This window comes from Pleurodeles waltl, chromosome 12 (assembly GCF_031143425.1).
Source record: "Pleurodeles waltl isolate 20211129_DDA chromosome 12, aPleWal1.hap1.20221129, whole genome shotgun sequence".
Lineage (NCBI taxonomy): Eukaryota > Metazoa > Chordata > Amphibia > Caudata > Salamandridae > Pleurodeles > Pleurodeles waltl.
Window position 1 is genome coordinate 127,173,025 of NC_090451.1, and position 16,576 is coordinate 127,189,600.

A 16,576-nucleotide genomic window follows, 5' to 3' on the forward strand; every position below is an offset into this window, starting at 1 on the left:
AGATCTGCATACTGGGGCTGGAGGAAGCAGTAAGCAATAGTTCCAGGGCTGGAATGCCTTTGAGTCTGCAAACCTACTAACCTGCATGTTTTAAAGATTTGCACCAGCTTCTCTCTAATATCCCATAATAAGAAAGGTTGGACATTTACTCCTGACAATGGCAGAATTAGAACTTCTTCCAGGGTTGGGAAGAAAGTGGCTGGAGGGAAAATGAACTTGCAAATGCTCAATAGATTTTCACATGAGCAAATCTACACATGCGTATTTACCCATGCTAAAATACAGTTCACAAATATTTTATAGGGGTACGGCATATACCATGGGAGCACTTTTGTGACTTTCTTTAAGAATTTGGGGCCACATGTAGGTAGGTTCAGATTTGCTTCCCGCAATTTGCAAATCCGAATGTAGGATGGTGTCCCTGACACCATCTGTGATTCGCAAGGGCTTCGCAAATGCACACCTCATGAATAATTATGAGGTGAGTCGCAATTTGCGACCCCCTTGCGAATGGCGGCCTCACAGGGATGGTGGCCTGCTGGAGACAGCAGACCACCATGTCTGTGACTGCTTTTCAATAAAGCATTTTTTTTTTTTTGTAATGCAGCCCGTTTTCCTTAAAGGAAAACGAGATGCATTACAAAAACGAAAAATGAAACGTTTTCGTTTCATTTTTTCAGCCTGCTCTGATAAAATGTTTACAGTGACATTCACAATGGGGAAGGGGTCGCAGGGGGACCCCTTCCCTTTTGTGAGAGTGTTAGCACCCATTTGAAATGGGTGCAAACTGTGATTGGTTTGCGCCCGCGTTTGCAAACAATCCTACATTGCATTGCGAGTCGCAATTAGGAAGGGAACACCCCTTCCTAATTGCGAGTCGCAAACCTGTTTTGCGATTTGGTAACCAGGTTACCGAATCGCAAAACTGGGTTTGTGCATCGCAATGTGCTTTTTGCACGTCGCAAACAGCGAAAGTCGCTGTTTGCGACATGCAAAAAGCTACCTACATGTGGGTCTTGGTCCCTAATTAGGTCTGGTGTTAACAAAGACATTTTGTTTTTATTAAACTTCTATTTCTCTCTCTTTCGGCTGGCTTTACTGTGAGTGATCGCATTCTTCTCTTCCACCAAGGAGCATATTGGCACACAAAGTAGTTTTGTTCAGTGTCAGGAACTACAGTGGCAATCAGTGATGTAACGAAACTGGAGGGTGCCCCTTTGCAAAGAACATGGAGGAGCCCCTTCTCCAGACTCACTCAGGGCAGGTGCTGTGCTGAAGGGGCCCCCTGGAGGGCGGCTGCGGGGCCTTTGTTATGCCACTGGTGGCAACGTGTGCTTTTAGAGTTCAAAAACGTTTTGGGGGGGTTTTGCCAGTGTCTGTTACAATGTCGAGGGCCTGGTAGCTCCCACAACAATAAAGTTACAAAAGCCATATCAAAACAAGACACGCATTGATGAAACTAAAAGACTTATAAAAATGTCAGATCAGTTGGCTTTGTCAGTGTTTGTTTATTTTCATGCTTCCCATAATCGTGTTGAAAATGGTTACACTGATTTTCCATTAGAAATATTTTTGGGAAATACTAGCATGCATCAAAACATTTTACTAAATGACACTTAATTTGCATATAATCAGAGAGCATTCTGGGAGCATTATACTTAGCCTCATAGCCTAAACTTTTCAAACATGTGTATACACGTTTTTATTTTTTGTACTGGAACCAACGTCAGTAGTGAAGTGTGACCTTAAAACATTTATTTACAGCACTCACCCTAATAATGAAGGTTTTCAAATAATGAACCATAAATACAAGTTTGAACAGCATTATCTTTGGAAACACATTACCTCAACTGCAGAGAGTTCCACTCTCTGTAAACAGGCAGCCAAAGGGTTTGTGCTGCAGAGGGTTGGGCCTACTTGTCCCAAGGACAAAGTGAACATAAAAACTTGTTGCCCTTGACCCCAAACAAGATGTCCCGGGCGTCGGGTGATAGGAATTCCACATCCCTGTCATTTTACCAATTCAAGGTTCTTCCTTTGGGACTCTCTTCAGCCCCTTGGTGTTTCACCAAGATTCTCAAACCTGTAGCGGCTTTCCTTCGATCTGATGGGGTCCGCCTGATCCAATATTTAGACGACTTTCTCCTGATGGCACAGGACAAAAACCTTCTACTCGTTCAGTTACATTTTTGTCAGGATCGCCTACTCAAGTTAGGTTTCCTCATCAACCTTCAGAAATCAGCCCTCGTTCCAACTCAAAAACTAGAATTTCTCGGTTTTCTCATAGATACTACCCTTTCAATTCTTCAACTTCCCCAACACAAGGTTTCTTTAATCAAAAAAGAGATTTGTCACGCTTTATCCCTTCCTCACATATCTCTCAGAACTTTAGCTCATTTAGAACGGCATCTCGCTTACTCTATTCAAGCCATTTTCCCAGGTCCACTGCATTATCGCGCCCTCCAACTTTTGAAGATACGCCATCTGCACAAAGGCCTCGCCTATTCCGATTCACTGACTCTCGACTCCGAGTCCAGGGAAGAACTCCTGTGGTGGCTAACTCACTTAGACGCTTGGAACGGGAGAACCATCTTCTCTGCCGCCCCAGATCTTGTATTAGAATCCGATGCAAGTCAGACTGGTTGGGGCACAAGATGTGGCCAGTTCTCGACTGGAGGCGCATGGTCTCTGAAGGAGTTCTTCTTGCACATAAACAGTTTAGAGATGCTTGCAGGTTCCTTTGCCATCCGCTACTTTACAAAGGACAAAGTAAGTTGCACCATTCTTCTCAGGATGGACAACTTAACCGCCGTCAGATACATCAACCACTTAGGAGGCACCAGGTCCAAAATTCTCTCAACCCTAGCAAAGCATCTCTGGGAATATAGGGGGTCATTCTGACCTCGGAGGTAAAAGGCGCTTACCGCCGGTCAGAAGACCGCCATAACACCGCTGCGGTCGCGGTAAACTGCCACGGTCATTCTGACCCGCAACAGGCAAACCGCCAAAAACCCAACATCCACAGAAGTCCGCCACACCAACGGCCAGCGAAAAACTGGCGATGACCAAACCTCCACCGTCACGCCAACAGAAATACGCCCATGCCATTCCGACCCACGAATCCACGCAGCGGTCTTTCAACCGCGGTATTCCATTGGCGGTACACACCGCCGCGGTCAAAATACACACCAAGCTCCAAAACACAGCCACATTGGACAATTTGAAATACACACACCTGATACACATACAAACAACACTCCCACACACCCAATTAACTATAAAACACACACCCACATCACCCACAAACCCCTACAACCACAAATCAGAGACGAAGGACAGAGAGAGACAGCACAGAATAGAGAACACCATCACACAGAGGCACACTACACCATCATCTACACAACATCCACGCACAAAACACCGCACACCACCACACTCACCACACTCATCACCGCAAACACCACCCCACACCTCATCCACACCACCCCATGGCACCCCAAAGACACCCCAGGTTTTCAGACGCTGAACTCAGGGTCATGGTGGAGGAAATACTTCGGGTAGAGCCCCAGCTCTTCGGGACACAGGTGCAGCACACCACCATTGCCAGGAAGATGGAGCTATGGCAAAGAATAGTGGACAGGGTCAACGCTGTGGGACAGCATCCCCAAAATAGGGACGACATCAGGAAGCGGTGGAACGACCTACGGGGGAAGGTGCGTTCCATGGTATCCCGACACAACATCGCAGTGCAGAAGACTGGAGGCGGACCCCCACCTCAACCCCCAGAATTTACAACATGGGAGGAACAGGTCTTGGCCATCCTGCATCCTGAGGGCCTCGCAGGAGTAGGCGTAGGAATGGACTCTGGTAAGTCTAATCTCAACTACTTCATCCCCCCCACCCACCAGCATGCCAACTCATACCCCCACCCTCCCCCCCACCCCCATCACACATCCTCCTTGCTAATGTCTCACCAGCACAACCCACCCATCCCAACACCAAGCCCTGCATGCCACCACAAACCATGGACACCCATCACCTAAGCATGCCCACTGCACATACCCATCCCCCCCCCAAACCACAGTCACAACAGCCCCCACAAGGGAATGCCAGCACTGGGGTACACGGGCACCCACCCATTGCACGCTATGGCACACACAGAAGCAATAACCATACTCTTATACCCCTGCAGGACTCGAACACCACAACACCGCCCAGGAGGGTCCAGAAATGTCCATCCCACCCCCAGAATAGGCCCCCAGTGATGACAGCAGCTCTGTCTCCCTGGACCCAGATGACCAGCCCGGCCCATCAGGGATCTCAGGACAGTCGGTTCCCCTCAGACAGCCACAGGCCACAGCAGACCTACCCACCTCTGGGAACACCAGCACAGCACCCACCCAGCGAGCCCATGCCTCTGTCTCCAGGACACGTCAATCAGCGGTGTGTCCACCACTACAGGGCACCCAGGTTAACCCACCACCCCAACAACAACAGGGACCTGGGGGCAGTGGTAGTGGGCTCACGGTCCAGGGGAGAGAGGCCCAGGGAAACAGGGGAACTGGGAGGGCTGCTGTGCGACGGGGGGGGACAGGCCCAGGGAACCCACTCTCCACGAGGCCCTCTCCTCCATCATGGGAGCATACCACCACTCCCAGGAGACGATGGCGACGGTCCTGGCCAGGTTCCAGGAGATCCAGGTACAGCAGGAGGAACAGTTTATGGGGTTCAGGGAAGAACTCAGAAACATTAGTTCCGCATTGCGGGACCATGTGGCACCACAAAGGGGCCCTGTCACTAGCATGGACCAAGAACAGGCTACCACCTCCGCCGGCGCTAGTGGACAGGAGGCCCCGACACAAGAACAACAGGCCACCCGAACCCCACCCCATGCAGAAGGAGAACCACCCTGCAAGCGGGGCCTGAGATCTAGGAAGAAGACAGAGTAGGATGCCAAGACCCCCCCCCCCAGGAAAGGATACCCCCTGATGTCATCCCACTGTCCCACATTGTCACCCTGTCCAACCTTAAACTGCCCCTGCTCCACCTTCCACAGGCATATGGACAATGCACCTGTGAGACTGAGAATCTGGACTCTGCCATGGACATTCCTTCACCATCACCCATCACCGATTTTCTACCATTTCCCAAAATTGAGCACTTTAATAAACACACTTATTGCACAAAAATAATCTGGAGTCTGCCTGTATTTTTTAACAAATGTATTAGACATAACCGTGCCAAAATGTCCAGTTACATTGTGATGACAACATACCACTGTCAGACAGCTGTAGTCCATGGGAAAACAAAGCAGAGGTCACGCAGTGGGGCCCACATCTCTGAAATTGGAAGGGAAAGTCACAACTCAGTTAACATACACTGGGGGGAAACTCAGACAGTAGAGAGGCAGGAGACTGTAAGTAAATGTAAAATGCCGGTGTTGAATCTTACCTGTGTGTCATTCAAAATACTGCTGTATTACTGTGTTCCTGCTGTCTGTCGTCCTCTTCGTCTTCCTCCTCTTCACTCTCCGTAGGCTCCACAGGAGCTACAGCACCACCATCTGGACCATCCTCCTGCAGGAAAGGCACCTGGCGTCGCAAAGCCAGGTTGTGAAGCATGCAGCAGGCCACGATGATATGACACACCTTCTTTGGTGAGTACATTAGGGATCCACCTGTCATATGCAGGCACCTAAACCTGGCCTTCAGGAGGCCGAAGGTCCGCTCGATCACCCTCCTAGTACGCCCATGGGCCTCATTGTACCGTTCCTCTGCCCTTGTCCTGGGATTCCTCACTGGGGTCAGTAGCCACGGCAGGTTGGGGTAACCAGAGTCACCAATTAGCCACACACGGTGTCTCTGAAGTTGTTCCATCACGTAAGGGATGCTGCTATTTCGCATGATGTACGCGTCATGCACTGACCCAGGGAACTTGGCATTTACATGGGAGATGTACTGGTCAGCCAAACAGACCACCTGGACATTCATGGAATGATAACTTTTTCTGTTCTTGTACACCTGTTCACTCCTAATGGGGGGGACCAAAGCCACATGGGTCCCATCAATGGCACCAATGATGTTGGGAATATGTCCAAGGGCATAGAAATCACCCTTCACTGTAGGCAAATCCCCCACCTCAGGGAAAACGATGTAGCTCCGCATGTATTTCATCAGGGCAGACAACACTCTGGACAACACCTCAGAAAACATAGGCTGAGACATACCTGAAGAAATGGCCACTGTTGTTTGAAATGACCCACTTGCCAAAAAATGGAGTACTGACAGAACCTGCACTAGAGGGGGGATCCCTGTGGGTTGGCGGATGGGTGACATCAGGTTTGGCTCCAGCTGGGCACACAGTTCCTGTATAGTGGCTCGGTCAAGCCTGTATGTCAGTATGACATGTCTTTCTTCCATTGTCGATAGGTCCACCAGCGGTCTGTACACGGGAACATTCCTCCATCTCCTCGCAAGTCCCAACGGACGGTGCCTAGGAAGGACAACAGCGAGCACAGAGTCAATCAACCCACAGGTACGTTCCCACAGCTTGCACAGTACACGATTCTCAATGCATTGAATGGCTTGTATGAGTGTTGATGCAAGGCCTCGGTATGTGTGACGCAGTAGAAAATAAGCCATGGGGGCCTTTTGAAATGGCGGCTGTCTGACCTGTGAAGTGCGACAATGGGATGTGAGGTAAATGCGCTGGCCTAGCACACCGTGGCTGTAGGCGGTCGAAGACCGCGGCGCAAAGCCGCATTGGTTAACATTGAACCCTATGGGTTTCAGGAACCAATGACGAAGTGCGCCGGCGGTCGCGTACGCACCGCCGCGGTACGCACCGCCGCGGCCGTGACCGCCATTTTCTATCTGTTTAATCACTCGATACCTGGTCATCCACAGGAGAGGACCTATACTGCAAGTGATGCTGTGACCTCGGTCTGGAAGAGACAATGGCTGCTGCGACTGGGGAAAGGGCCCTTGCCTTCACTTCTGAAGAATTGGAGAAACTCGTGGATGGGGTCCTCCCCCAGTATGCGCTACTCCACGGTCCTCCAGACCAACAGGTAAGTCAACTGGGAGCATGCTTTGTGGGCAATGCCTGTGTTGAGTAGGGTGGATGAAAGATGGTGGGGAGGGGAGCGATTGAGGCATGCATCAAACGACAGATGAGAGCATGTGCCACATGGCAAGGGTGGGGATGGGGGGCCACTCACATCGAGCATGCAGAGAATGATGATATTTTATTTTCTCCCCCTGTACATGTCACATAGGTCAGCACCCATCAGAAAATCGACATTTGGCGTTCCATCGCCAAGGACGTCCGGACCCTGGGGGTCCTCAACAGACGGGGCACCCACTGCCGCAAGAGGTGGGAGGACATCCGCCGCGGGAGCAGGAAGACCGCGGCGGCTCTGCTGGGGATGGCCTCCCAACGTAGGAGGGGTGGCACTCGTCAATTGACCCCCCTGATGTCCCGGATCCTGGCGGTGGCCTACTCCGATTTGGATGGGCGCGTGAGGACATCACAGCAGACACAAGGAGGTGAGTACAAGCACATTCTGGTGATTTTGAGCACATTGGAGGTGTCTGGGTGGGGGAGGAGGGCTGTGGGTATCCTTAGGCCAGGTCGATTTCCGTACGCTAGGCACCTCCGTTAGGCATGGCCCTGTGCCCCCGCCCCCCACCTCTGTAGGTTGCCTAGTACAGCTAATCATGGCCCTGTGTCACCTATGTGTGGATTTGTCGTCCATAGGCTTGTAGGCCATGTCCCACGGATTGAGTAGTGTACCCCAAGTGCGCGGCGCAGTGCAGGGGGCTTCCGTGTCTGTCCTCTCCGCCAACTGTGTTGCCAATGCATGCACTTAACATGTCTTTATTCCCCCCCCCTTTTTTGTTGGTCTTCCTGTTCATGTGTGCATTAGCATCATCAGGCGGAGGAGAAGTGGCATTGGAGCACGAGGGAGCTGCATCTCACATGGCCCTGGAGGGCCATGCAACCGACTCGGAGTTCACCAGTGAGACGGAGGGCGAGGGGAGCTCCACAGCGGGGACACGTGGTGACACCAGCGACACAGACACGTCCTCGGAAGGGAGCTCCCTTTTGGTGGCGGCAACATCCATGCCCACCGCAACAACAGGTACAGCCGCCACCCAGCGCACCAGCTCCGCCCTCCCAGCAGCCCCTCAGCGTTCGCCCCGTGCCCGCTCAGCCAGGAAGGTGGGCATCTCCTTCGCCCCAGGCACCTCAGGCCCTGCCCCAGTTACCCCTGCTGCCCTCAGTGAGGAGGTCATTGACCTCCTCAGGACGCTCATTGTTGGGCAGTCTACCCTTTTGAATGCCATCCAGGGTGTAGAAAGGGAGGTGCACCGGAGTAATGCATACCTGGAGGGCATTCATTCGGGTCAGGCTGCCCATCAGCGATCGTTCAACGCTCTGGCCTCAGCACTGACGGCAGCCATTGTCCCTGTCTCCTGCCTCCCTCCTCCAACTTCCTCAACCCAGTCCCACTCCCCTGTACCTCTGCCTATCCCAGACACACCTACAGACCAGCCTGCACACACCTCAACACACAAGGGAAGCTCATCCAGACATAAGCACCACACATCACACAAGCATTCACACAAGCAACATCCACATGCAGACATACCAACAGCCACTGCCTCCTCTGTGTCCCCCTCCTCCTCGTCTCCCTCCTCCCTCCCTGTGACTTCTACACTCACACTTGCATGCACAACATCATCAGCCACTACGTCCATCACCAGCACACCCACCAGAACACTCCGCACACGTGCAGTCACCACCCCCACTACCATTTACACGTCCCCTGTGTCCTCTCCCAGTGTGTCTGTCACCCCCTCTTCCACACCACACAAACGCAGGCAGCCACCCACCCAACAGCCATCCACCTCACGACAGCCTCCAGCACAAGCACCTGCACCCAAAGACACCAGACTTGACTCACCTACAACCACATCCTCTTCCTCACTCCCATACCCACTGCAATCAGCACCTCAGCCACCACAAACCCTGGACCTACAAGGACAATAGTCCAAGGATTTTGGAGTCCACCACCTTCAAGGGCAGCTACTTCGGCTAGCAGTAAAGGGACAGCCAGCCCACCCCCTGGAAAAAAATCCAAGAAAGCCGAGGCCCGGCGCGATAGGCCAGAGACAGCAGGCTCCATAGGCTCCATAGGCACTACCCTGGCACCGTCAGGAAGTGGGGTGCCACCTGGCACACCGACAAAGGGAGGAAAGGGCCACAGAGGAGCAGGGAAGGGTGGCAAGGGCAGCACGCCCGACAAGTCTGGCAGCAGGCGAGCTGCCCAGGAGGGCCCCACCAGCCCCATTCCAGGTGTGAAGGAGGACACCCACGGCCCCGGGACGCCAGCACAGGAGAGCCCTGCAAGCGAGTAGACTGATGTGCACGAAGGGCCCGGCAGCCACATGTCGGGTGGCGAGTGAAATCCATATCATGGCCGGATCTGGTGCCCTGGAGACACATGTCAAGCACCGCTGAACAGGGCCCTTCAAGTCGAGCACCGCTGAACAGGGCACTGTCGTCTCAAGAACCGCTGAACAGGGCACCGCCGTCTCAATAACCGCTGAACAGGGCACCGCCGTCTCAAGAACCGCTGAACAGGGCCCTTCAAGTCAAGCACCGCTGAACAGGGCACCGCCGTCTCAAGAACCGCTGAACAGGGCACCGCCGTCTCAAGAACCACTGAACAGGGCACCGCCGTCTCAAGCACTGCTGAACAGGGCCCTTCAAGTCAAGCACCGCTGAACAGGGCACCGCCGCCTCAAGAACTGCTGAACAGGGCACCGCCGTCTCAAGAACCGCTGAACAGGGCACCGCCGTCTCAATCACCGCTGAACAGGGCCCTTCAAGTCAAGCACCGCTGAACAGGGCACCGCCATCTCAAGCACCGCTGAACAGGGCCATTCATCTCAAGCACCGCTCCGCTGGGCCCTTCATCTCATGCACCGCTCTGCTGGGCACTGCCGTCTCTGCACCGCTCTGCTGGGCACTGCCGTCTCTGCACCGCTCCGCTGGGCCCTTCAAGTCAAGCAAAGCTCCGCTGGGCCCTTCATCTCAAGCACCGCTCCGCTGGGCCCTTCATCTCAAGCACCGCTCCGCTGGGCCCTTCATCTCAAGCACCGCTCCGCTGGGCACCGCCGTCTCTGCACCGCTCCGCTGGGCCCTTCAAGTCAAGCACCGCTCCGCTGGGCCCTTCATCTCAAGCACCGCTCCGCTGGGCCCTTCATCTCAAGCACCGCTCCGCTGGGCCCTTCATCCCCAGCACCGCTCCGCTGGGCCCTTCATCTCAAGCACCGCTCCGCTGGGCCCTTCATCTCAAGCACCGCTCCGCTGGGCCCTTCATCTCAAGCACCGCTCCGCTGGGCCCTTCATCTCATGCACCGCTCCGCTGGGCCCTTCATCTCAAGCACCGCTCCGCTGGGCCCTTGATCTCAAGCACCGCTCCGCTGGGCCCTTCATCTCAAGCACCGCTCCGCTGGGCCCTTCATCTCATGCACCGCTCCGCTGGGCACCGCCGTCTCTGCACCGCTCCGCTGGGCACCGCCGTCTCTGCACCGCTCCGCTATGCCCTTCATCTCAAGCACCGCTCCGCTGGGCCCTTCATCTCAAGCACCGCTCCGCTGGGCCCTTCATCTCAAGCACCGCCCCGCTGGGCCCTTCATCTCAAGCACCGCTCCGCTGGGCCCTTCATCTCAAGCACCGCTCCGCTGGGCCCTTCATCTCAAGCACCGCTCCGCTGGGCCCTTCATCTCAAGCACCGCTCCGCTGGGCCCTTCATCTCAAGCACTGCTCCTCTGGGCCCTTCATCTCATGCACCGCTCCGCTGGGCACCGCCGTCTCTGCACCGCTCCGATGGGCACCGCCGTCTCTGCACCGCTCCGCTGGGCCCTTCATCTCAAGCACCGCTCCGCTGGGCCCTTCATCTCAAGCACCGCTCCGCTGGGCCCTTCATCTCAAGCACCGCTCCGCTGGGCCCTTCATCTCAAGCACCGCTCCGCTGAGCCCTTCATCTCAAGCACCGCTGTGCAGGGCCCTTCATATCATGCACCGCTCCGCTGGGCACCGCCGTCTCTGCACCGCTCCGCTGGGCCCTTCAAGTCAGGCACCGCTGAACAGGGCACCGCCGTCTCAAGCACCGCTGGCCCATTGGCAGAAGGGGCAGGCCCGGATCTGTGTCGGGCAGGGCTGCACGAAGCACTCTGGGCACCATGCCTCCTCCAGAACCAGTGGAGTCTGTAATCCACTTGATAGACTGTGGCTTTGCACTCCCCAGGATGGCACAGTGGGCAAACCACCCACTGTATAGACTTGAGAGACTGTGGCTTTGCACTCCCAGGATGGCACAGTGGGCAAACCACCCACTGTATAGACTTGAGAGACTGTGGCTTTGCACTCCCCAGGATGGCACAGTGGGCAAACCACCCACTGTATAGACTTGTGAGACTGTGGCTTTGCACTCCCCAGGATGGCACAGTGGGCAAACCACCCACTGTATAGACTTGTGAGACTGTGGCTTTGCACTCCCCAGGATTGAACAGTGGGCAATCCACCCACTGTAGAGACTTGTGAGACTGTGGCTTTGCACTCCCCAGGATTGAACAGTGGCCATGGAGGCCCCTCGTGGATCTGGCGTCGTGGACTCATCTGGCTGAGGTGCCCCCCCTTCCCTTCCCCCTGAGGTGCCTGTAGTTTTGCTATCTGATGCCCCTGCAGTGTTCTCTCCAATGGATTTGGGTCTCCTGTGTGGGCTTTGCCCATGTGTTTAGGCCCATTGGCCCACGAACAATGGCTGATACCCAATTTGGACAGGACAATTTACATATGTATATATAGTTAAAGATGTTTGATATATTTTTTTACTTAGCCGTACAATATACTTCAAATTTCATGATCATTTTATTTTGTCTTTGCATTCTTCCGGGGGGTTTGGGGGGTGTCACTCTGAGTTGTTGCTCTGCATTGATGTGTATGTAGTTGTGGGTGAGGGTGAGGGTGGGTGTGTCGCGTATGTGTGTCCCCGTAATTTTTTGCCTCCCCCCTCCCCTGTGTCGTAGGTGCAGTACTCACCGTTGTCTTCTGCGCCGGTGTTCGTGCTCCTGGTAGAGGAGCAGGAAGACAATAGCTGGTAGGATGTGTAGTTCCAGATTCCTCGTGGAGTGTGTAGAGGTGAGCATTTTCCGTTTGTAATGTCTGTTTCCGCCGTGTTTTTATCGGCGGGGCTACCACCCCGGAAAAGGTGGCGGATTGGTGGGTCGTGATAGGGTGGGCGGTACATTGTCTCCCGCCTGTCTGTTGGCGGTGACCACCACGCTGTTTGTTTGTCCCGCCGTGGCGGTCAGAGTGTTAAAGTGGCGGGCTCTGTTGGCGGTTCCCGCGAGGGTCAGAATTCCATTTTTTTGACCGCCTGCCAGTTGGCGGGTTGGCTGCCACTTTAACACCGACCGCCAGGGTTGGAATGACCCCCAAAGTCTTATGCATCAAATATCTGTCAAAGTGGTTTACCTCCCAGGCAATCTGAATACAGTGGCAGACTGGTACTACAGGAATCTTCACGATTCCAGCAATTGGCAGTTGTACCCTTCAGTGTTCAATCATCTTATTTCCATCTTTGGCGTCATGTCCATAGACCTTTTTGCTTCTCGTCTCAATTCCCACCTTCCTTTCTTTTTCAGTTGGAGGCCGGATCCGCAGGCTCTTGCCACAAATGCTTTCCTCCAGATTTGGCCACCATCTCTTCTTTACGCCTTTCCTCCTTTCCTTCTGATTCCCCGAGTTGTTGCACAAGCACGCAGACAACAATCCATTCTTGTGCTTAAAACCCCCTTTTGGCAAGCTCAGCCTTGGTATCCAACTCTTTTGGAATTAGCAGCCGATCGTCCGGTCTGGCTTCCTCATTTCCCCAACCTACTATTGGATCCCCAGGGTTGAGAACACCATATGGTCCTAGACAACTCCTTGTTCCACATTGCTTGGAGGATTTCGGGTCGTCCTGGAGAACCCCAGGAATTTCAGAGGATGCTCTTAAACTCATCCAGCAATCTAGAGCCCCTTTTAGCTGATGTAGTGCTAGTGGTGAATTTCCTTGCTTCCTTAGCCTCCCAAGGTAAGGCCTATCGCACTATCAACACTTACAGATCGGCCATTTCCGCCGAACATCACAGAGTCAATGGCAGCCCGATTGGTGATCATCCTGTCAACTTTTAGAGGGAGTAAGATGTGTTTTTCCTCCATCTCCTAAATATAATATAATGTGGGATGTTAGCCTGGTGTTGAATTCTTTACGGTATGGCCAGATAATGATCTGCTTTCTCTTAAACAACTCTCTGCAAAGTTGACTATGCTTTTATGTCTCATATCCCTAAAGCGTGTTTCAGATGTGAAAGCATTGGATGTTACATCCTTTTTCTTCTCTCCTTTTGGTGTTTCTTTTCAGGTTCATAGACGTACTAAGACTAACCTCGCATCTGTTCATTATCCATTTTTTCCCTCTCAACCCAAACTGTGCATTGGAAATTGTTTAAAGAGCTATGTGACTCGTACTGCAGATTTGAGATCATCCTCAGCCTCCCAACTTCTTATTTCATTTCAGAAACCCCATAATCCTGTTTCTTCACCTACCTCAGCTCGTTGGGTCAAATGGATCATGTCCTTAGCTGGGATCAATACAGACTCTTTTGGTGCCCATTCTGCCAGAGGGGCCATGGCCTCTCGGGCTTTCTGGGCCAGGGCCTCTTTACAGGATATTCTCAAGTCTGCAGACTGGTCAAATGAAAACACATTTAAAACCTTTTACTGTAAACCAATCTCTCATGTTTCAGACTCTGTTATTGCTATGCTTTAAACATGCATAATATGAGCCTCCGGTCTTGTAATAAAATTGAGATTTTCCTAGCCTTGGTGTCAGAAAGGTTAGATTTTATTAAAGACAGGGAGGCGAGTATTATCCCACCACTCGATTAACCCATCCCTGTTCATTCATTTCAGTTCCAACTTCCTCTTCAGCTGTTGGCACCTCCTAGTCGGCATGAGATTCTTCCATCAAGACAGGATTCTTCTTTTTTCAGCGATTCTCCTTCCTGCGTTCCAGTCTACGCTCCCCAGATTAAGGATTGTTTTATTGACTTTTTCACTATGATGACAATTTTCTATACAGTATTGTTCTTTACTTATTCTCCTTTTTAATTCTTGCATCAAGAAAAGAGGTCTTGTTGTTCACAGTCAATGTAATACTATCTATACTCGATGTCCTATTGGCTGTTCTTATTGTGATGTCATTTTGTAGTTCACTTTTTCTTGGGAAATGTAGTTTATTTCTTGGCTGCTGTCACAAGTAAAAGCAATAAAAGACGGCATAATACTCGCCTCCGTGTCTTTAATAAAATCTAGCCTTTCTGACACCAAGGCTAGGAAAATCTCAATTTTATGACAAGACCGGAGGCTCATATTATGCTTATCTTTTCTTGCTTTATTTAAATGGCAGCTGCAACCAGAAACACTAAACCAATCCCAAAAGGCAAGCAAACAAGCAGTCAATGAGAAAAAAAAAAGACCATATAGTGCACCAATCAGATATAGGCAGTAATGTAAGGTGTACCTATCTTGACTGCAAGCAGCCCTCTTTTCTTGCTGCTCGCAGTCAAGATAAGTATACTTTCCGTTACACACTAAAATGTTATCTTTAAATTGCTCTTAAACACTGTTTTCCATTTGTGTAATGTGCATTTAGTTGGTTCTTAATTTATTCCTTGTCGCGTTCACGACATTCTACTGGGCTTTCAGGCTACCCCCTCAGCACCAGGTACCTTTGCTGTCAGCCCTAATCGCTTCTAGTTACCACATGCGTCTGTTCAGCAACGCGGTGCCCCACCTTCTCCTATTGCCTCAGACGTGCGTCGGTTTCGTGCTCTTTTCACAGTCCTTCCTTGGATTTTTGTACAGCTCTCGGGGAGCCCAGGCTTTCAGAGTCTTTTTTTACCTTGTACCTCTCCTTGTTTGTTTGTTCCTGCACCGCGTTTCCTTCCTTTGAGGGTGTAGCTTTTTTTGGCCTTTCACACCCCTCTCCATCGACTGCATTAGTTTTCCCCCGCCTTTCCCCTAACTCAAATCTTCTCCCATTATATTCCCCTTACTTGTTAACTCTTTCCTTGCCAAAATTGTTTTTTCTTCATTTTGTAATGAAAATATTGACAGTGAAGAGGAGTTTAAAAGCAATTTGAATGAATTTATTCACTCGTCTGTCACTAAGGTGGTGTCAGCCTCAATGAACAAGGTTTCCAAACAATTTGAGAATACCATATCATCTTTAATGTCACAATCTTACCCGGCCCTATCTGCAGGGTGAAACACAAAGCGCAAAGCCATGTGGCTTCCCAAAATACCCAATCTAAATCTCATTCTACACTTTTGGACGGTGAGTTTTCCTCACAAATGATAGATGACAATGTTCCTCACAGGCCTTCTAATCAGGAGGAGAAAACTTCAGGCATCAAAAGTAAGTCAAAAACTAAACACTTAGGGCCTGAGTTATACTTTTTATCACCACATTTGCGTCATTTTTTGAAGCGAAAGCGGCACAAACGTACAAAATTCAATTATATTTGGAAGTTTGCACCGCTTTTGCGTGAAGAAATGACTCAAGTGCGGCTCTAAAAAAGTATAAATCAGGCCCTTACTATTTCCTGCCCAAAAGATTGTGATTTCTACTATATGACGATCTGGTTGATCCTGATTTAGATGATGATGCAGATGATACGCACAATTCCGATTTCTGGTCTGGACCTATTTCTAAAAAAACACAATTTTTCTCCCTCCGCTTATCCTTTAGTTCCTTTTGATCCTAAAACTATTCTAGACTCAGAGGGCAATACCATGTTTGACCCCAGATTGATCCACCACGCTAAACTTCCCTCAGACCAAGTGGGGGATTATATTACTGCAAAATTGTGCTTGCCGTTGGACAAGCAAGTCAGATCAAAGCTCCGTTCCAAATGCCCCAGACTTTCTTTACCTCTACATATAACCTCTACTCCTGTTATTGATCCTTCTATGATTACTTTCTTTACTAAATTTGGCAAAGACCCTCGTAAAGGGGTCGACAAAGCTTGGTCCGTCTGCCAAGATAAAATCTTGGATATTGTGCATTATCCTGCATTTTTGACATGGCAGAGATAGCCAGATTGGAAAATAATGCTATTGACCCAGAAGAACTATCATTATGGGTTCAACCAGCCTTCTGTCTTTTAGGAAATGAGAACTCAGCTATAAATTACAAGAGACGCAAAGGATTACTTCTCAAACTGGATTCAAAACTAGCTAAAGTAGCTGTTATGGATCCAGGTCCTAAAGCTGATGGTTTATTGTTTGTGGACTCCTTCATCAAGGAACTCAGCAAGTATGTCACAATGTTTGCATCCCTGGACAAGGCTCAAAGTCTCTTAAAAAAGTGTTCAACAACCATGTTTTTACCAGGGCCAGTAGAGGAAAGAATCGCTGAACCGGCTGCTTTGCCAGATCTCGAGGCTACAGAGGC